This window comes from Bufo gargarizans, chromosome 9, assembly GCF_014858855.1.
Source record: "Bufo gargarizans isolate SCDJY-AF-19 chromosome 9, ASM1485885v1, whole genome shotgun sequence".
In the NCBI taxonomy this organism is placed as follows: domain Eukaryota; kingdom Metazoa; phylum Chordata; class Amphibia; order Anura; family Bufonidae; genus Bufo; species Bufo gargarizans.
The window spans coordinates 97655643-97677805 of NC_058088.1; positions in this window are offsets into that span (position 1 = coordinate 97655643).

Here is a 22163-nt window from a genome sequence, read left to right on the forward strand (position 1 = left end):
AGGTGATCCTGCCTATGACCGTCTGTATAAGATACGGCCGGTCATCGATCACTTCGGGGCCAAATTTGCGCAGGCATACGTACCTGGAAGGGAGTTTGCGGTTGATGAGTCTCTTGTTGCGTTCAAGGGGAGACTCAGTTTCCGCCAATACATTCCCACTAAGCGGGCGAGGTATGGCGTGAGAATGTACAAAATTTGTGAGAGTACCTCAGGGTACACTTGCAAATTTCGTGTGCGTGATTCCCGTATTGAACCCCCAGAATGTCCCCCCACTCTGGGTGTTAGCGGGAAACTCGTGTGGGACCTTATGTGCCCACTGCTAGATAAGGGTTACCACTTGTACGTGGATAACTTTTATGCTAGCATTCCCTTGTTCAGGTCCCTTGCCGCCAGATCCATGTCCGCTTGTGGGACCGTGCGGAAAAATCAATGCCCCTCCCTACCTACCCCTGGAGACACGGAAACAATTTTTTTTACCCAAAAATATTAGTTTTAGTGCAGGCATCCTCAAACTGCGGCCTCCAGATTTTGTAAAACTATAACTCCCAGCATGCCCAGACAACCTACAACCATCAGCAGGGCATGGTGGGAATTGTAGTTTTACAACATCTGGAGGGCCGCAGTTTGAGGATGCCTGCTTAGTGTCTCCAAAGTCTGAGAGCCAAACATATTGGGCATCGCTGCGTCCGTAAAAATCTTTTCTATAAAAATAACATTTAACCCCCCCCCCCCTTCCACCGGATGAACAGCGTAAAAAAAAAAAAAAAGGGTAAAAAAAAAGCAATTTTTTGTCACCTAACATCACAAAAAGTGTAATAGCGAGCGATCAAAATGTCATATGCACCCCCAATTAGTGCCAATAAAAACGCCATCTCATCCCGCAAAAAATGAGCCCCTACATTAGATAGTCGCCCAACAAAACAAAAAAAAACTTTAGCTCCCAGTCTATGGAGATACTAAAATAATTTTTGGGGGTTCCTAAAATGATAATATAGTGTAAAATCTAAATACATTTTAAAATGTAGACATATTAGGTATCGCTGCGTCCGTAATAATCTGCCCTATAAAAATAAAATTTGACTAAACCCCTCGGATGAACAGCGTTAAAAATATAAAATAAAAACAGTGCCAAAGCACAAATTTTTGGGCAAAATTTCCATTTGAATCCTTTTTTTCCGGTAATAAAGCAAGGGTTAACAGCAAAAAAAAACTAAATATTTATTGCCCTGATTATGTAGTTTGCAGAAACACCCCATATGTGGTCGTAAATGGCTATATAGCCACATGGCAGGGCATACGAAGGGAGCGCCATATGGTTTCTGGAAGGCAGATTTTGATGGACTGGTTCAAACAGTAGTTTAGGACCACATAGGGGTGTACTTTCTTAGATGGAGTCACTTTTTTGGAATTTCTATTCTAGGGGTGCAACGGGGGGCTTGAAATGGGACTTGGTATAAACAAAACCGGTCCTGCAAAATCTGCCTTCCAAAACCCATATGGCGTTCCCCTTCTTCTATGTCCTCCCTGTTTGGACAAACAGTAGTTTAGGACCACATATGGGTTGTTTTTGCAAACTACAGAATCAGGGCAACCCATATTGAGTTTCGTTTGGCAGTCAACCCTTACTTTATTACTGGAAAAAATGGGTTAAAATGGAAAATTTTCCCAAAAATTAAATTCCAAAATTGTTTCTCCATCTGCCATTAACTCTTGTGGAACACCTAAAGGGTTAACACAGTTTGAAAACCCAGTTTTGAATACCTTGAGGGGTGTACTGATGGAGTCACTTTTTTGAAATTTCTATTCTGGGGGTGCAACGGGGGGGGGGGGGGGGGCTTGAAATGGGACATGGTATAAACAAAACCAGTCCTTCAAAATCTGCCTTGCAAAAACCATATGGCGTTCCCCTCCTTCTATGTCCTCCCGTTTGGCCAAACAGTAGGTTACAACCACATATGGGGTGTTTATGCAAACTACAGAATGAGGGCAACCCATATTGGGTTTTGTTTGGCAGTTAACCCTTGCTTTGTTCCTGGAAAAAATGTATTATATTGGAAAATTTTCCCCAAAAACTAAATTCTTAATTTTTATGTCCATTTGCCATGAAGTCTTGTGGAAGACCTGAAGGGTTAATAAAGTTTGTAAAATCAGTTTTGAATACCTTAAGGGGTGTAGTTTCTAAAATGGGGTCATTTTTGGGTGGTTTCTATTATGTAAGCCTCACAAAGTGACTTCAGACCTGATTTGGTTCATAGAAAGTGGGATTTGGAAAATTTCTGTAAAATTTCAAAATTTGCTTCTAAACTTCTAAGCTATGTAACATTCCCAAAAAATAAAATGACATTCCCAAAATGATACAAACATGAAGTAGACATATGGGGAATGTAAAGTCATCAACATTTTGGGGGTATTACTATGTATTACAGAAGTAGAGAAACTGAAACTTTGAAATCTGCAAATTTTTCAATTTTTTTTGCAAATTTTGTATTTTTGTGTGCATGAAGTACAATATGTGATGAAAAAACATTCTCAGAACGGCCTGGGTAAGTCAAAGCGTTTTAAAGTTATCAGCACTTAAAGTGACACTGGTCAGATTAGCAAAAAATGGCCAAGTCCTTAAGGTGAAATAGGGCTGAGTCCTTAAGGGGTTAAAAGGCCAAATCTGTGCAAAGATGTGGATTCATTGTCATTCTCTGTCAGGTAGTCACACGTTGTGATAAATTTCTTAAATGATCCTGAGGGTTATGGAACAAAAAAGTCAAGTGGAAGACCCAAAAAAAGTCATCAGCACTGAGCTAGAGGATCCAATTGGCTGTCCGTGAAGACACTGGACGATCCTCGAACCAAATTAAGGCCCTTACTGGTGCTAACTGCAGCCCCATAACTATCAGACAGCATCTGAGACTGAAGGGCTTCAAAAACAAAAAACGTCTTCAAAGACCTCGTCTCCTTGAACGCCACAGAACTGCTTGTTTGGACTTTGCAAGAGAGCACCAAACATGGGACATTCAAAGGTGGAAGAAAGTTTTATTCTCTGATGAGAAAAAATGTAACATTGATGGTCCTGATGGTTTCCAACGTTACTGGCATGACAAGCAGATCCCACATGAGATGTTTTCTATGCGCCACAGTGGAGGGGGCGCCATAATAAACTGGGGTGCTTTTTCCTTCAGTGGAACAATGGAGCTTCAGGAAGTGCAGGGGCGTCAAATGACCGCTGACTATATCCAGATGTTGCAGAGAGCATTCCTCATGACTGAGGGCCCTCGTCTGTGTGGTAACGACTGGGTTTTTCAACAGGACAACGCTACAGTACACAATGCCCGCAGGACAAGGGACATCTTCCAGGAGAATAACATCACTCTTTTGGCCCATCCTGCGTGTTCCCCTGATCTATATCCAATTGAGAACCTTGGGGGATGGATGGCAAGGGAAGTTTACGAAAATGAACAACAGTTCCAGACAGTAGATGGCCTTCGTGCGGCCGCCTTCACCACTTGGAGAAATGTTCCCACTCACCTCATGGAAACGCTTGCATCAAGCATGCCGAAACTAATTTTTGAAGTAATAAACAATAACGGCAGGGCTACTCATTACTGAGTTCATGTTTTGAAGTTGGATTTCTGTTTTGGGGGGGTCTAGTTTTTTGGGGAGGTGTGGTCCTAAACTTTTGATCAGCTGAAAAACAGCCTGTTTCAGTTTATTCGTTGTTTCCATTAAATTGAATGCTCAAAAAATGTTTTGTCTCACTCCCATTTCTTCTTGTTGCATGTTGAAGCTCTACTTGGAACCTTGTTAAGATCCAGCCATGCTAAATATTATTTTTTGCCATTTTTCAAGTGGTCTTAAACTTTTGATCAGGACTGTATATCACAGGCAGAGTCCATTGTGTTTGTTAAATATATCACAGGCAATACCTATTGTGTTTGTTCATTGTATCGCAGACAATGCCATTGTGTTGTTGATTGTATCACAGGCAGAGCCCATGGTATTTTGTTAGTTGCGTCGCAGACCATGCCTATTGTGTTATTGATTGCGCCACAGGCAATGCCATTGTGTTTGTTGAATAGATCATTTTTGTGTTTAAACTGTAAAAACTGTAAATGATTTGCTGCTATGTTTATGTCCTCAGTTCCCAACCAGGTCCACGTGGGTGGTAACCTTGTTGGAAAATGTGTATAAAAGGCAATGCCTGGTGGTCATTAATGGAGTTTCTGTTTTACCTTCAACATAGAGCCTCGTCTCATGTGTGTGGGGATTGCTATACGCTGTATACTCCCCTGGCTATAACCCCTAGCTCTTGTAAGAGCTCTTCCTGTTCCTTGTTCCTGCATCGCTCTCTGAAGGAAGAGAGGTTCACCCACTGGAGCCTTGTCATAGGTCCAGGGTGGGTAGGAGACGGCGAGACCCTAACCAAGCTGCAGCGGTTGGTGGGTTTGCGGTGCTTACGATGTCAAGTGGAGTGCTTAGAGCCCTCGGGAAGCACTAGGAGCATCCATCATCAGAGGTACCCCACAAGTTCCTTCTTCAGTGTCTAAAGAGATCTAGCAATATATTTCTAGGAATTTAGATGTACTAGGGATGAATGAATGAAAGGTGTCTGGAAGACTTAATCTGCTTCACTATGAGCTTACTATGCCAGCAATGAAGGGAGGGGACGGGAGCAGGAAATCCACTCGGCATGTTAATCCACATGAGAAGTCCAGGAAATGAAGGACCAGAATGATAAACAGCAGGAGGCGGTACCAGGGAGTTTTCAAGCTTGAAAACGGTCCCAGTAAGCAGACAAACGTTGCATGGGTGAATAAAAGGACTACTTATTCTTTTAACTTATGGAAGTGCCACGGTCCTTTTTTCTTATATATATATATATATATATATAAATATATATATATATATATATATATATATACAGTACAGACCAAAAGTTTGGACACACCTTCTCATTCAAAGAGTTTTCTTTATTTTCATGACTATGAAAATTGTAGATTCACACTGAAGGCATCAAAACTATGAATTAACACATGTGGAATTATATACATAACAAAAAAGAGTGAAACAACTGAAAATATGTCATATTCTAGGTTCTTCAAAGTAGCCACCTTTTGCTTTGATTACTGCTTTGCACACTCTTGGCATTCTCTTGATGAGCTTCAAGAGGTAGTCACCTTAAATGGTCTTCCAACAGTCTTAAAGGAGTTCTCAGAGATGCTTAGCACTTGTTGGCCCTTTTGCCTTCACTCTGCGGTCCAGCTTACCCCAAACCATCTCGATTGGGTTCAGGTCCGGTGACTGTGGAGGCCAGGTCATCTGGCGCAGCACCCCATCACTCTCATTCATGGTCAAATAGCCCTTACACAGCCTGGAGGTGTGTTTGGAGTCATTGTCCTGTTGAAAAATAAATGATGGTCCAACTAAACGCAAACCTGATGGAATAGCATGCCACTGCAAGATGCTGTGGTAGCCATGCTGGTTCAGTATGCCTTCAATTTTGAATAAATCCCCAACAGTGTCACCAGCAAAGCACCCCCACACCATCACACCTCCTCCTCCATGCTTCACGGTGGGAACCAAGCATGTAGAGTCCATCTGTTCACCTTTTCTGCGTCGCACAAAGACACAGGTGGTTGGAACCAAAGATTTTAAATTTTGACTCATCAGACCAAAGCACAGATTTCCACTGGTCTAATGTCCATTCCTTGTGTTCTTTAGCCCAAATAAGTCTCTTCTGCTTGTTGCCTGTCCTTAGGAGTTGTTTCCTAGCAGATATTCTACTATGAAGGCCTGATTCACACAGTCTCCTCTTAACAGTTGTTCTAGAGATGTGTCTGCTGCTAGAATTCTGTGTGGCATTGACCTGGTCTCTAATCATCTGAGCTGCTGTTAACCTGCGATTTCTGAGGCTGGTGACTCGGATGAACTTATCCTCCGCAGCCGAGGTGACTCTTGGTCTCCCTTTCTTGGGGTCCGCATGTGAGACAGTTTCTTTGTAGCGCTTGATGGTTTTTGTGACTGCACTTGGGGACACTTTCAAAGTTTTCCCAATTTTTCGGACTGACTAACCTAAATTTCTTAAAGTAATGATGGCCACTCGTTTTTCTTTACTTAGCTGCTTTTTTCTTGCCATAATACAAATTCGAACAGTCTATTCAGTAGGACTATCAGCTGTGTATCCACCTGACTTCTCCACAACGCAAATGATGGTCCCAACCCCATTTATAAGGCAAGAAATCCCACTTATTAAACCTGACAGGGCACACCTGTGAAGTGAAAACCATTTCAGGTGACTACCTCTTGAAGCTCATCAAGAGAATGCCAAGAGTGTGCAAAGCAGTAATCAAAGCAAAAGGTGGCTACTTTGAAGAACCTAGAATATGACATATTTTCAGTTGTTTCACACTTTTTTGTTATGTATATAATTCCACATGTGTTAATTCATAGTTTTGATGCCTTCAGTGTGAATCTACAATTGTCATAGTCATGAAAATAAAGAAAACTCTTTGAATGAGAAGGTGTGTCCAAACTTTTGGTCTGTATTCTCTCTCTCTCTCTCTCTCTCTCTCTCTCTCTCTCTATATATATATATATAATCTTTTACAGGTGTGACACTGCAGAGATTGGGAAACCAAATTATGTATTTCAAAGAAAAGACAAAATTGCATGTGTAACTCTCGGATTATATGCATATTTGGATTCTATAGGACTAAGAATTAGAAGCATGGTAGTCTGATGTACTGCATAATCGACTTTTGTAGATATTTATTTAATGCATAATGGATTGGACATGCCGTATATGCCCTGGAAGAAGTTACAAAGACGAAACAATGGGTCAGAATGGAACATGCAGTGTGCCGCATGTTTTGAATATAGATAGCCTAATTTCTTTTATGTTTTTAAATATTATAAAACAGTTCCTTTATTTTTGAATTGGTTGCAGTGTTAGACAATGTTTGATTGAGCTTGGTATCTATAATACTCATGAGAAGTGGCTCCTGGCCAGCTTAGGACTGTATTTGAGTAGTACCAAAAGTAAAGTTCAGTAGAATTATCTAACATATGAACATTGTTAAAGGGTTGCGCAGCCTGTTTATATTGATGACCAATATCTGGTCGGCAGGGGTCCAACATCCAGTACCCCGGACAATCGGCTGTCTGAAGAGGAGGTGGTGCTCCATGTGAGTGCTACTTCCTCTTCATTTCACCATCCATCAGCTTGAAAGTGCATTTGAATGGAGCGAGTACTTGTAAATACACTACAACGCCATGTAATGTACAGGAAGCAGCGCCATCTCCTCTTCAAACAGCTAATCAGCAGGGGTGCTGTGTGTCAGACCCCCGCTGCTCATCCTGAGGATAGGTCATCAATATAAACAGGCTGCACAACCCCTTTAAGCAGTGAGTTGGATATATACTGTGGACAGTGCGGGAAGGTGTGTATATCCCACTCAGATACCACAGCTGGGTGGGATAGCTAAAATTCGGGATGCAATAGTCTCAGCAGAATGTAGGTTGCAGAGACAAGGTTGTTTTTGGTATATTCTGGGCTGGATTTTAGTTGGATTGGCAGATAGGACTGGAAGTGGGATATGACTAGGGCTGAAACGATTATTCTAATAACTCGATTAAATCGAGTCAAAAAATTCATCGATGCAGTTTCCCTGCATCGAGGAATCGTTTACATCACGTGATCATGGAGCGGGAGTGAAATTAAGCATCTCACTCACCGCTTCCGTGTCCTCCGGAGGCCAGAGAGGCAGGACTGAGCCGGCCGGCACAGCTGAGGGAGGAGGAGGGAGGAGGAGGGAGTCTCTCCCTCCCCACTGTGCGCGGCTGCCGCTGAAGACCAATGAGGACAGAGTAGGAGGAGGAGGGGAGGGACTGTGGCCACTGCGCTACCAATGACTGTGCCGGCCATATACCACAGGGTCCCACTCCTCCCCCCCATCATTGGTGGCAGTGTCAGTTCCGATCGGAGCCCCAGCAGTGTAATGCTGGGGCTCCGATCGGTTACCATGGCAGCCAGAACTGACACTGCCACCAATGATGGGGGGGAGGAGGGGGACCCTGTGGCCACTGCCACCGATGATTAATACTGGGGAGGGAGGGGGGGTTGCGTTACCAGGGGGGGCAGGCAGATCAGAGGCTGGGGGGAGGGGGGGCAGGCAGATCAGAGGCTGGGGGGAGGGGGGAGGCAGATCAGAGGCTGGGGGAGGCAGATCAGAGGCTGGGGGCAGGCAGATCAGAGGCTGGGGGGAGGCAGATCAGAGGCTGGGGGGAGGCAGATCAGAGGCTGGGGGCAGGCAGATCAGAGGCTGGGGGCAGGCAGATCAGAGGCTGGGGGCAGGCAGATCAGAGGCTGGGGGAGGCAGATCAGAGGCTGGGGGGGTGGCAGATCAGAGGCTGGGGGGGAGGCAGATCAGAGGCTGGGGGAGGCAGATCAGAGGCTGGGGGGAGGCAGATCAGAGGCTGGGGGGAGGCAGATCAGAGGCTGGGGGAGGCAGATCAGAGGCTGGGGGGAGGCAGATCAGAGGCTGGGGGGGAGGCAGATCAGAGGCTGGGGGGGAGGCAGATCAGAGGCTGGGGGGAGGCAGATCAGAGGCTGGGGGGGAGGCAGATCAGAGGCTGGGGGGGGAGGCAGATCAGAGGCTGGGGGGGAGGCAGATCAGAGGCTGGGGGCAAGCAGATCAGAGGCTGGGGGCAAGCAGATCAGAGGCTGGGGGGAGGCAGATGGAGAGAGAGTGGTTAATGGAGGCTGCAAGCACCACCTTGGCATGTATAAAGTTATTGGTTTAGAGAGGGGTTAATGAAGGCACCTCCAAGGTGCTTTCATTAACCTCTTCAAACCAATAACTTTATACATGCCTAATGCCAAGGTGCTTCCATTAACCCCTCCAAACCCAATGGGCATGTATAAAGTTATTGGTTTGGAGGGGTTAATGGAAGCACCTTGGCATTAGGCATGTATAAAGTTATTAACCCCTTCAAACCAATAACTTTATACATACCTAATTACGTACGTTATTTTAAGTAGCTTTTTCTTATTAGATTACTCGATGAATCGAGAAATATAATCGATAGAATACTCGATTACAAAAATATTTGTGTACTGCAGCCCTAGATATGACAATCCACACCCTTCCAGGACGGGTGTTCCATTGGTCCAGAGAGGATCGCAGGTGAGGTCTGCGATAATCAGACTGGGATAAAGCACCTCCCAGGGTGTCAGTTAGGGGGGGAGTGTGTTATCTTGGAACAAAGACCTGCAGAGGTTCTGAGTGGTCTCAGCAGGGGCCACGAGGCTAGGTGACAGCCTGAAGTTTGGGGGACGCAGTGACACCTATGGAACTAGAGTCACAAGGTCAGAGTTGGGAGGTTTGCTGGACGACAATCACCAAAGGGACTCGTATTTCCTACAGCCTGGAGGCTGCTGGACTATTGAGCTGAGAAAGCCACACCTGAGACAGTGTGTGAACTGTGATGTATAGGTGAGTCAGAGAGACATGTCATATGTTTTAGTTAGAGCCTAGACAGGCAAGTGCTTATTATTTTGTGTGGATGTGACACGTGATTAGTTGAAGCTGTGACTTCATTACCTGTTTTGCTGAAGTGTCCGGAATAAAGCACGAGTTTGGACATTCAACCCTTGTCTGATGAAGTAATCTGTGATGGCGATCCACTAAGAGTAAACGATCCCTTACAATGCTTTATTCTACTCTGGTAGGTCTATGAGATTAAAGAGTGTGAATGAAGAGTTGATATGTCAATGCCACAGTGTATGTGCCACTGTCTTATGTGCATAAGGCCTAATACAGACAACTGTATTTTTTATTTGCGTGCAATTCATGTGCCCAATGGACTGTGCACAGATAGAGAAATGAACCCATAGAGGTCAATGGTGCAATTCACACTTCCATTATTGTCCATTTCAGTCCTTGTGGAGAAACTCCAGACATATACTGCTTGTCTCTCAGAATGTGGACCTGGAGATCATTGCAGATAATTGTCTCCAATAGTCTCCAGGGCCCCATCCTACAAGGACATCACTGCGTATTAAAAATCGTTCAGATGATTTTGATATGTCCATCTGAATTCCACCTTTGACAGATTCACAGATTTCTATCTTTTTTATTATATAATCCTTTTTATTACTTTAACCTTGTTTTGAAAAAATATCATATGTATACTAACCTGGATTGCTAGGTTCTTTAAACCCAAGGAGGCCACTTATGCAGATCCTTCCTTTTGTTCAGCTGTTGATGAGGACGAGCTCTGGAAGCTACATTATTGGTGACTTCTCTAACAGTTAAAGGAAATGTGTCATCAGAAAATGACCTATCGTTTAAGTCATGTTTTTATGTTTAACATATTTTTAAAGAATTTTTAATGATGGTATTTTTAATTTTCCATGTCAATATCTATTTAAACAAAAACCATGATTCCCTGCAATTTTCCCACTGGCCACTAAGCCAATTAATTGTCGCCACTTCTTGGTCTGTACAGATCACTTTACTGCAGTTACTGTATAGTATTCTAATCCTGCCTATAATGATATCACCTCTCTCTATAGATAAGACAGGATCCACCATTCACAATAGGTGATTGTCAGAGCTTAACTAATCTTCCCTTGTACAATGACCTCTGCACAGGTCACAGAGCCTGCCTAGAAAACTCTCCCTTAGAAGTCAACAAGGTCCCTTCTTGACCATTGTGTCTATGGACTATGGGGCTGCTGTAAAGCAATTTTTAATGCTATCTAAAGGCTGTTAAGAACCGCTTAGGCAAGATGGCCGCCCCCATAATCAAGTTTGGGAAATAGAATAAAAAATATCTGTAATCAGAAAATAAAAACAGATTAGAAAAATGGAGATGTGCTACTATCTGGTTTTAAGGCTACATGCACACGAACGTTGTTTGTTTCCGTGTCCGTTCCGTTTTTTTTTGCGGACAGGATGCGGACCCATTTATTTTAATGGATCCGCAAAAAATGCAGACAGCACACCGTGTGCTGCCCGCATCAGTATGTCCGTTTCATAGTCTCACAAAAAATGTCCTATTTTTGTCCGTTTTAGGCAATGTTACAATGGATCCACCCCCCCAAAAAACGGATGGCATACGGATGTCATCAGTTTTTTTGCGTATTTGCAATTTGCGGACCGCAAAACACATAAGGTCGTGTGCATGTAGCCTTACTGGTAGAAAACATTTTTGGTGACACATTTCCTTTAAAGTGTACCCACATAACTTTGTCCCCATTGCATGGTTCCAACTGGTCATCTAGTCATTTCCCTTTATATTATGCAACATGTATCATTCATGACTTTGTGTCATGGTTTGTAGGTAAAACACCATTTGGGAGGAAACATAGAATGGACAGTTGATTTCCTTGAGTTAAAAGTAGTTCATTTGAGTGGATTTAGTAGAGGTAATTCAAGAGCTCATAATGCAAACCATGCTCCACTGGCAATACAAGGACACAACTGGTAATATCTAGTACTTTATTGTATCGTTCCCTAGTGTATGCTCATGGCCTTGTGAATCTTCTCACATAAAAAGCAAATTACATTATATATTCCTTGTGGCATATTTTCGTTATATGAAATAAATGGTTTTCAGGGAGCTCTTGAAATGTTCATAAACTTTTAGAAAATGATGTGTAATAAATAGATACCATTAATAAGACCAAGATTACAAACATTTTTTTTTAACACTATTCTTAAATTTATATGATAATCTCTACGTTATAGCTTTGTGTCTCCAGATGCATATATACAGATATGTATCATCTCAATATGACATATTATAGGCTTGTTGTAGTCACCATTCATTGCAAGAAAAGCTTGACAGTCCATGCTGCTGTATTAGCTCTTGTATATACTAGTAGTTGCCTTTGGCATGTGCTGTCTTAATTGTTTGATGGATTGAATCCAACCAGTACCACAAATGGATTAAGCTGACTTCAATAAGGTACACGTGAACAAATCCCGTGACAGATGTCTATTCATTATGGACAGCAGCACTCAACGCTGCTTTTAGGCTCGTTGGAATCCCTGTTTGCAGTTCATTCATTCAGACAAGTGTAATATGTAGTAAAGGAGAATGGATCTGCTGCTAGGTGCTACAAGGGAATTGTTGGAATGGGCTTTGAAAATCCATAGATAAAGATTAATTTGCCAGGTTTGAAATTTGCAGCAAAGCAGGGTGATCCATATTTTGCATGTTGAAGGCCAAATTCTTTTAGTTTTTGCAGATGTCCATGGACTTAAAAGAGCACTGTGTAATATTTTTCATCTTCTGCAATGATGGTCAAAATCTTTCTTATCTGCATCCTTATTCCTTGTTCATGGAAAAAGTGATATTATCATGGGCAACAGGCTTTTGGGGACTTGAGAAAGGAGTCCTTGTCCTCCGAAACGTGTTGCTTCCTAGAGGTTTATTAATCTCAAATCTATATGTACAGTACCTCTTGCTGTTTGCCCTTTTTCTAAATTTTCCATCCAGCTAATTGAGGTTGACATACATGCTCAGTTCCATCCTTCAACTGTCACCTGCTGCAGAAGAAAGGGCACACCACCTGAGAATGCAAGACCCTTAACCATCTAATTGTTTTTCCTCAGTTCAGCTCCAGCAGTGGGAAAAGTAACTACCTGGAGGGGGGTGGCTGCTTTAGATGCTGCTATCTCCTGAATGCTTGTTTATAAGCTGACATTCCAAGCTTTCAGACAATACCAGCAATCTGTTTAGTACAGGAGAAGATATCACTGATAGAAATCGGCATACTGTGAATAATTACCACTAATTATTCCCGACTCAATTTTTAATAGTGATGTCTCCTCTGTTGCTTTGACTTTAGCTGTCATTTGGTCTTGTATGAAAGCCCAGAATGTCAGCTTTCAAACAGGATGCATGTTTCTAGCTGCTACCATTCAGGAGCTAGCAGCATCTAAAGCAGCCCTCCTCCTCCAGTTAGCTACTTTACCCACTGCCCGAGCTGGACTCGGGCAAAACTGTTAGGTGCTTGAAATAAATCTAGTATAGCAATTGGAGCAATAAACTTGAAGATCTCTGGATCCATGTGAGGTACAGGGCTGGTTCTAGCTTTGTTAGAAAGAGATGCCATGTACTATATGATCTCTGATTTCTATTGTTTACATTTACATTGAGGAGGTGGTGATGGTGAGTTCACTAAAATAGTTCAAGAGGGGCCTGGATGTATTTCTGGAGTGTAATAATATTACAGGCTATAGCCACTAGAGAGGGGTCATTGATCCAGAGAGTTATCTGATTGCCTGAATGGAGTTGGGAAGGAATTGTTTTCCCCTTAAGTGGGGAAAATTGGCTTTTACCTCACATTTTTTTTTTGCCTTCCTCTGGATCAACTTGCAGGATAACAGGCTCAACTGGATGGACAAATGTCTTTTTTCGGCCTTATATACTATGTTACTATGTTACTCATGGGATAACCACTTTGATTGAATTTTTATTTCAGTTGCTACTAGAGAGGGGCTTCAAGACAATTTTTCTATGAGACCATGTAACAGCGGCTGCTGTGCGCCGCTGTTCCCCTGCTTACAGCCGTGGTCCCGGGCGCCGTGATCAGCGGTGATCTGCGGCCAGTGCTTCCCATTCACCGCTGCAGTCCTGGGCTCTGTCTGTGTAGGTACTGTTGTTCTGCTCCACAGTTTCCTCTCAGCCCTGGCCACAGCATGCTTGTTTCCTGCAGCACTTCCTTAAGGGCCGGCACAAGTCCCTTCCTGGGCTTTATGGATTAGATCATGTGACCTCGCTGACCAATCCTAGCCCTCCAATACCTCTGGTACCTTTCTCAGGTACCTCCTGGTCTGCCTGGACCAGCTGCCTCATGTGCCTATCCTCCTCAAGAGTTGGCTACCTGGTGTTCCCCTTGGGAAAGTCTATCCCCACCATCAGGGGTACTGTGAAGATCTAGGGGTTCACTTAGACAACACCCTTAGAGGAGGTAGGACACGTGGCACAGTGGGTTCACACCCGCTGGTTGGTAACAGGCCACATGTTACTACTTACACCCTAGTGTAAGGCTCGCCTATTTGCAAAATAAGTTAATGGATTATACATAATACTCTGTGTTTAATTTTGCATTCTTTGCAATAAAACATGAAAATCATTAAGCATATGTTTTTTTTCCTTTGTTTGATTTACCAGATGTTTAGACTCTGTGCATTCCAAAAGACTTGTTTGTGTCCTTCAAATTCAGGACTCTCATAGCAGTCAATGTTAATTAGTGATATCAAAGTTTTGACATTGAGCTTCATTCTAGAGCTTTTGCTGATGCGCATCCTGATGCTTTGACCTCTATATTGATCTGGATGATTTGTAGCTTAATCTTGTTTCTGCAGAAAGTTTACCCGGGTAGCCAATCATTAATTTCTATTTTATAAAAAGCTTTAACTATACAGTGTTCAAAGGGATGGCTTGGAAAATGTGTATATTCTTTTAAAAGAAAGCTTATGGTTTAGATCTTTCAGATCTTTTCAGATCATGTATTTGTTTCAACATGAGGTTTTCAGTGCCTTCATTATGATGTTTCTGTGCAGTGGCTGGAAGGGTTTGTTCATGTTTTTTTTTTCTCTTGTTCACTGTAAAATAATGAGAGCAACATTTTCATTTTACTATAAAAGTTTATACAGACCGTGAGGGTAATATTTGAAAGATGTGTTTGTCAAATATGATAGGTAATTAAACAGACAATGTATTTGGTAGACCAGTTATGGATACTCTTAGGGACAATGTTTTCTGTACTTGGCAAGTGCTATTTTAAGCCAAAATGTGTGCCTTTTGCCATTTTTACACCAGGCTTACAATTTTGAAAAATTGGTATAAAATTAGGCAACATTTAGTATTTAAAGTGTACCTAACCTTTTGAATTATTTTATTAAAAGTTATTCTAAATAGACCATGATTATTTTTTGTAATATACTTTATTTACTGTAGTGATGTTACTGTTTACTAGTGTTGATCGAGCACCAAAGTGCTTGGGTGCTCGAGTAGAACACCTCAGAAACTCGGATGCTCTACCAAGCACCCAAGCACAATGAAAGTCGATGGGAGAACCCGAGCATTAAACCAAGCACCCCCTGCTCTGAAGAGGGAAGGGTGTCTGGTTCACATGAAAAGGTCAGAAATTGATGGAAACACCACTGAAATGGTTCGGGAACAGCATGGGGAGGATGTCAGGATGAATCTTGGACTCCCAGGTTGCTTCTGGGAACTATGTTGTCTGAGTAGTACACCACTTTTACAGACTGACAATAATACGCACCAAACCGAAGATAAAATCGATTTTAGAGGAAAAATTGTTAGGAAACATTCTTTCATGTATATTTACTTGTATATAAAGTGCAAGTGCTGCCAAAAATTACAAGGAAGAGGCACTCCAATACAACCTGTATATCACATAAAGTAGGGCCTCATTCACATTGTGGTAAAATTGTTCAGGTAGTGGGACTCCTACACTCATAACGCCTATGCAGTAAAAGGGCTGCCAAAAATTACAAGGAACTGGCACTCCAATATACCCTTTATTACACATAAAGGAGGGCATCATACACACCCTTGACAAATTATGATTAATGGCCTGCTTGTGACCCTCAAAAACATTAGGAGCAAGGGCCTGCTGGTGACCCTCTAAAACATTAGGTGCGAGGGCCTGCTGCTGATACTACCATCTAAAACATTAAGAGAGAGTGTCTGCTGCTGAGCTGACCATCTAAAACATTAGGGGCGAGGGCCTGTTGCTGATCTGACCATCTAAAAAGTTAGGGGCAAGGGCCTGCTGCTGATCTGACCATGGAAAAAATTATGAGTGAGGGACTGCTGCTGAGCTGACCATCTAAAACATTAGGGGTGAGGGTCTGCTGCTGAGCTGACTCTCTAAAACATCAGGGGCGAGTGCCTGCTGCTGATCTGACTGTGATGAATACCACACCTCGTGCCGCTTGACGTCAACTACGTCGAGCTCACAAGACCTGGTATGGTCACGGGGCCACCAAAAACGTGAAGTTGCGCCCTCCAGAGGAGCACATAAGGCCAGGCTGGTATAGTTTACACACAGATCTCCTGTCCACGCGGGCACAGAGAGGCAACAAGCTGAGAGAGCCTTTTCACTGCCGCAGTGAAAACAGCACTCCCTCAGCCCAGGTAAATGCTACCAGTTCTTGTTTGATATAAGCCCGGTCCGCTAACGGGATTATATAGGGTCAGAAACCAACCCGCAGTAGCTTATAACTAGTCCAAGACACGGACGTGGGGATTCGTGATCGAGATACAAGATATCACAAGATTAAATTATAGATTTGTTCGCCGTAAGAGCACACTCGATATAACACAATACACACAGACAATATATACAGTGGTCTGAGGTTACAGATTACAGGTTATATGGTTACAACAGGGTTAAGCCGTGCAAAAGTCAGTTACCGAGTATGATGAAAGTTCCTTTGAGATGTTCTTTGCTGGAGTCCCGTGAAGGGCCGTGAGCTCAGCTATTTCCTGGGTCCCTCTAAACACATTTGTAGGTTGTGACCCCTCTTCAGAGAAAGACGCGCCTACTTGCTGGCACCAGACTTTTAACCTGTAGCCAGCCCCTCCCCTCCCGGCCTCAGGGAGGGGTCCACTCCCCCTCTTCTGGGCTGGCAGAAAATGACCCACAAAACCCTTTAGGGTTCATAGCTCCAGACCAAAGTGTCACTGGGAGATGGTTCTGGGACCAATGGACCTGCCTGGGTTCCGGCTACAAGTAGAGCCCAAACCTGGTACAGTTATGTGGTTTCTACTGGGTCGAGGACCCTGACCTCGACCCAGTAAACAAATACCATGGGAACGTACCTCGTGGCCACCGGGACACAAATATGCGATGCGATGGCCAGGCGATTCATAATATCTTATAAAAAGGTAGGTGCCAACATGTCTGGGAAGTCTCATTCATCCTGGGCAAGGGCGGATACCCCATGCTGAGGGTTTTCCTGTAGGATTCAGTTGGCTCCAAACTGGTGCACGGAGGTGTGACCTTCTCCTTGAAGCCTGGACCCCCTGGGGGCTTTCTTCCTTGCCAACTGACACTCAGATGGCTGGGGGGGGGGGGGGGAACCCATTTTGCATTTACACTGAACATGCCAAGAGGTGCATCAAATTACAATCAGGGCTGGGGCTTTGAAGCAGGGCCCTCCTGTGGAGTTCCCCACCTCCGCTATCTGTCAGCAAATGGGGGTGTGAGGACATGGCTGACAGTAAATATTAATCCATATTCCTCACACTGACCATGGAAAAAATTATGGGCGATGACCTGCTGCTGAGCTGACCATCAAAATAATTATGGTTGAGGGTCTGCTGCTGATCTGACCATCGAAAATATTATGGTCGAGGGTCTGCTGGTGAGCTGACTCTCTAAATCATTAGGGGCGAAGGCCTGCTGCTAATCTGACCATGGAAAAAATTATGGGTGAGGGCATGCTGCTGAGCTGACCATCGAAAAAATTATGGTTGAGGGTCTGCTTTATTAGCTGACTCTCTAAAACATTAGGGGCAAGTGCCTGCTGCTGATCTGACCATGTAAAAAATTATGGTCAAGGGCCTGCTGCTCAGCTGACCCTCTAAAACATAAGGAGCGAGGGCAGCTTAATAAGCATATTGATATGATGGAGGCAAAGGAGGAGGACGAGAAAAGGAAGATTGAACCATATACCCTTTTTTGTGGTGGAAGGGGTGCATGGGAACACAGTGCATTCAATACACCATAAAAGCCACATTTGAAGGGCCTTTATGTTCAGCCGCTTTCCTTTGGTGGAGTACAGAAGTCAGGGGCAATCCACGCCTCGTTCATTTTGATAAGAGTCAACCTGTAAGCATTTTCAGTTCACAGGCAGATGCGCTTATCAGTTATTATGCACCCAGAAGCACTAAATACCCGCTCTGACAAAACACTGGCGGTAGGGCAGGCCAGCACCTCCAAGGCATAGAGCGCCAGTTCGTGCCACGTGTCCAGCTTAGACACCCAATAGTTGTAAGGCACAGAGGGATCATTGAGGACGCTGACATGGTCTGCTGCGTAGTCCTTTACCATCTTCCAAAACTTTTCTCGCCTTGTGACACTAGGCAGCGCATCAGGGTGAGGTTGCTGGTGGGGTGACATGAAACTGTCCCAGGCCTTGGAGAGTGTTCCCCTCGTATCCCCTACTCGGTTGCCCAAGGAAGTGTGTACTCAGCGTTGTCAGCTGGAAATTTTTGGGGCAATTTTTCCACAGGGGCCTTCTGGTATTGCACAATTTTGCTAGTCCTCTCCACCACAGGAATTAGAGATGAGAAGTTCTCTTTGTAGCGGGGGTGTTGGCCAAAATGCGTATAACGCGAGGGTCATGGGAAAGGCAGCATAACCTAAAGTCAGCCATGTGCCCCAGAGTCCCAACAGACAAGACTTCGCTGTCCTCAAAAGGACAATGACTCTCAATCTCCTCATCCTCTTCCTCCTCTTCGGCCCATCCACGCTGAAAAGATGGAATAAACCTGCTATGGGTACTACCCTCTGTAGTGGAAGCAACCGTATCCTTCTCCTCCTCCTCATCATCATCCAATTTGCTCTGAGAAGACGAACGGAGGGTGGTCTGGCTATCACCCTGTGTACTGTCTTCCTCCATTTTCTCCTCTTCCACATGCAAAGCATCCGCCTTCTTTGTGAGCAGCGAGTGTTTCAGTAGAAGTGGGATGGTTATGCTGATAATAGCGGCATCACCGCTCACCATCTGTGTTGATTCCTCAAAGTTGCATAAAACCTCACAGAGGTCAGACATCCATGCCCACTTGTCGCTTGTGAAGAGCGGAAGCTGACTGGAAAGGCGACTACCATGTTGCAGCCGGTATTCCACTACTGCTCTCTGCTGCTCACAAAGCCTGGCCAACCTGTGGAACGTGGAGTTCCAGCGTGTGCTCATGTCACACAACAGTTGGTGAGCTGGCAATTGCAAGCGCTGCTGCAGCGTTGCCAGACCGGCAGCAGCTGTAGATGACTTTCAGAAATTGGCACACATGCAGCGCACCTTCAGCAGTAGCTCAGGCAAATTGTGGTAGGTTTTGAGAAACTGCTGAACCACTAAGTTAAACACGTGGGCTAGACATGGTATGTGTGTGAGCTTGCCGAGCTCCAAAGTCGCCACCAAGTTAGGGCCATTATCAGACACACCCATGCCTAGTTGTAGGTTGAGTGGCGAGATCCCTTATACCCTGCAACAGCTCTGCGGCGGTGTGCTGTTTGTCACCTAAGCAAATTAGTTTCAGCACGGCCTGTTGCTGCTTCCCAACTGCAGTGCTACGCTGCTTCCAGCTACTGACTGATGGCTGACTGGTGCTGCAAGATGAGAATTCAGAGGTGGAAGTGGAGGATGAGAAGGGGGGGGGGTGTGTTGAAGCCACTAATGTAGGTGGTGGCAGAAATCCTGATGGAAGTAGTGCCTGAAATCCTTGGCGTCAGTAGCACCTGTACCATCCCAGGGTACGACTCGCTCCAGGCCTCCACAACGTTCACCAAGTGTGTAACACTTCAGAGTTGTGTTACTACACACCTCTACCCCGCTAATATCTTCTAGGAGCTGTTATATTGACAGCTGACATTATTTTGCTCATGTCTTCACAACTGTGCATTTAAAACTATGTTAAATGTAAATGTCCCTGTAATTTTCCATGTTCACCAGCAGGTGGCAGCAATGGATTGGTAAGGAATTAGTTTCAGTTTAGTATATCGAAGCTGGAATGGTTTATTCCAGCTTAGCTCCCCCTCTTTGGAGATGTGGGAACAGTCCTGCACTTGGGTGGAGAAGGAAGTTAAGTCTGTGTGCCAGCCACCCCTGCTGGAGAAGGCTGTGTGATAGAGTTCAGGAGTCCCCGATATAGGGAAGAAAGCCAGGATCTTGTCTCGAGACATTGATCACAACCCCAGCCTTAGCACTGCAGCCTCAGCTAGATGACTAGAGTTCAGACTCCAGAGTTCCAGAACAAAAGCATTCCCTGTGAGCCTATCTGTGAGTAAAGTCCAGAGACCTAGGAGAAGCCATATTCCCCCTCAGCTAGTCTGTCCCCACAAAGCAGAAGATATAGAGAAGTGCAGAAGCCAAATTCCTGCCAAAGTTTCAGAGCTACTAAGCAGACATCCTTTCCTGCAAGCTCCAGATTTAAAGTGCAGAAGATTCATTCCTGCCAACCATTGCTGAAAACCTGCTGGGACCTAAGACCATAGCTGTACATTGTTTGGATGAAAGCTATCTTCAGTAAAGACAAGTTGGAGCTTCACCAAAGGTCTGGACATCAATTTATGCAGCAAAATTCCTCTATTACTCCTACTATCACTACACTCAATTTATTGCAAGTGAGCCAGGCGCCAGGAGTCCAGCCGTACCCAGGTAAAAGACACTGTTGACACCATTATCACCATACAGAGACATTATAGACCATCACACCACCCTGGCATCCCTAACCTGAAACGTGCGTTATAACACCTTGAGAGGACCCTGTGATAGTACCCTGCGCACGCTGCAATTGGCATCACGAACAAACTATAGACTATCATCTACACCTGACCCAGTCATTGCATAATTTGGCGTCGGCATATACCCATTTCCTGCTATTGCAAGTGTGCCATCAGGGAAATGTAGCATGCCTGGCCAAAAGCACTTGTCCATGTGTCAGTCGTTAAGTGGACCATCCCAATAACTGCGTTGGTCAGGGCACGGGTGATGTTATGGGACACATGCGGGTGTAAGGCGGGGATGGCACACAGGGAAAAATAGTGACAGCTGGGGACTGAGTAACAAGGCACCGCCATCGCCATCAGGCTGCAGAAAGCCTCAGTGTCCACAAGCCTAAATGGCAACATTTCCAGGGCCAGCAATTTGGAAAGGTGTGCATTTAGTGCTATGGCCTGTGGATGGGTGGATGGGTATTTGCACTTTCGTTCAAAGTCCTGGAGTAGCTGGGAGACAGAAGTGGATGTTCTAGCTGATGGTGCTTGCAAAGGTCCAGGTGCAGGGCTGTAGGCATCCGGGCCTGCTTCTTGGCCAGAAGATTGGCCAGCACGTAACACAGGGGAAGAGGAGGCAGTGGTGTGACCCGCATACACTGATTGTGGACCCAGGCATTCGGCCCACTTATTAGAGTGCTTTGATGCCATGTGGCGGATCATGCTGGTGGTGGTGATGTTGCTAGTGTTCACGCCCCTCCTGATTTTTGTACGGCACAGGTTGCAAATGACAATTCTTTTATCGGCCGGACTTTTCTAAAAAATCTCCAGACTGCGGAACACCTACCCTTTGGCAAGGGAGATTGCCGCAAGGGGGTGCTCCGGTGAACAGTTGTATGCCTGTTTGGTGAGGCCCGCCTTCTGCCTTTTGCCACCACACTGCCTTTTCCAGCCTGTTGCGGTTCTGCGGATCCCTCCCCCTCTGTACTTTTGTCCTCACTCGGCTTGCCACCAGGTTGGGTCAGTGATTTAATCGTCCACTACCTCCTCTTCCAATTCCTCACTCTGGTCATCTTTCTGACTTGTTGACCTAACAACAACCTCACTTATTGACAACTGTGTCTCATCCTTATCATCAACCTCTTGAGACACTAATTGTCGTTGACTTATTGGGAACTGTGTCTTATCATCATCATCCACCTCGTGAAACACTAATTGCCGTTCCCCACCGTCATCTTCTTGTAACTGTGGATGTTTAAGAGTTTGGGCATCAGTGCACATGATCTTTTCATGTCCATCTTCAAGAGGGCTTGGCGAGAGGCCCAAATCAAAGAATGGCGATGAAAAGAGCTCCTCGGAATATCCAAGTGTGGGATCACTTGTTTGGCAATACTCTCCATGGTGAGAGGAAGGAGGATCAGGGTGAGGATTCTGTTGACCAGACTCTTGGCTACTGAGACTGAACTTTGTGGAAGACAGGGTGGTGCTTATCTGACTGGAAGCATTATCTGCTGCAATCCAACTGACCACCTGGTTGCACTGGTCTGACTTCGTTAGTGGTGTCCTGGCCGCCCTGCAAATTGGGACATGAAGCTAGGTATCGTGTCTGAGTGTGTTTCTTGTGCTCTGGCAGCAAGCACTGTTTCACCGCGTCCAGGGCCACGGCCTCTGTGCGTACCATCAGCAG